We start from the raw sequence: 1,193 nt of genomic DNA, 5'->3' as shown, positions 1-1,193 counted from the left end.
TTTCATAATTTTACAATACAATTGTTGGAAAATCATTTAGTATTTAATTGTGAATGGGAATGGATAAAGGTACCAATGGATCAAGGGTATAATTGATTTTATACCTTTTACCTTACATATTCTTATCGTACTCTCCTGTTTAGCGTTGCTGAATAAGGAATGCATGTTACTACTTATTTAACGACTGACTTTCGGATTGTTCTATCTCTTATACTACGAGAACACATCTATAAAATATGACACAAGCTAGAAAGAGGTAAAAATATCATTGAAACTGTAGATTCATTTAAATTGCATACTTAATGAAAGTGCATAATAGTTATCCTTGAAGTGATAGAGCCGGTCGTATTTGGTTTTAACAAATGCTTAGCAACTTCAACTCTTTGAAGACAACAATGCAGGTTTATGCAGAAATGAGATGAAAGGCCCACTTTAAAATGCTTGAAGAGTACCATCATGGGCTAATGACAGCAACATGTTAAATGTCTTCTCTCAAGAAGAAGCAAAGTGACCTAATGACAGAAATATTGTTCTCATCTCTCTAGGGAAAATGGCACACAGGGCTGCAAAGAAATCACATTTATGTATTTATGAAGATTTGCCATTTGTTAGGGATCACTAGAGGAAATGGCCATTTGTCTCCATTAACTGTTTTGCTTGCCACATATTGACGTTGCTTCTAGGGACAGTAATTGACCCTGAGGGTGATGTATCCTAGATCAATGTGAGGGACGACTAGTGAAATGTCATTTGAATATCATTAACTGAAGCAAAGGACAATATGGTGTATTGTGGCGGGGGTTGAAAAGCTGCATGCCAGTACATAAAATTATCATACAAGGAGAAGACCAGTAATAAGCACAGCTTTCCATTCTTGGAACTGTATTCTGGTATGAAAAACTGTTCTATGGAATGAGCAAAGCAATTTTTGTAAGTTGGATTTATCCTGCGCCTCGAAAAGACAGTGCTGGAAATGGTGGGAAGGGCTATGAAAACCGAGTTTTACAAAATCCTGAAGATACAGATTATTCATCCAGAGATGAGAGGAGATAAGAAGAAACCATCTGACGTGGACAACTGCCTATGAAATACCCCTCCGTTTGGAGATATTTTGACTTCTTATTGTGTCTTCAAAACTTGGCAGCATATTTAGGTCCTCAAAGGCCCATTGTACAATGCTGTTACTACGGGAC

Source organism: Pyxicephalus adspersus, chromosome 6 (genome assembly GCF_032062135.1).
Source record: "Pyxicephalus adspersus chromosome 6, UCB_Pads_2.0, whole genome shotgun sequence".
Taxonomy (NCBI): Eukaryota; Metazoa; Chordata; class Amphibia; order Anura; family Pyxicephalidae; genus Pyxicephalus; species Pyxicephalus adspersus.
The sequence above is the reverse complement of the archived record's forward strand: the minus strand, read 5'-3'. Positions refer to the sequence as shown.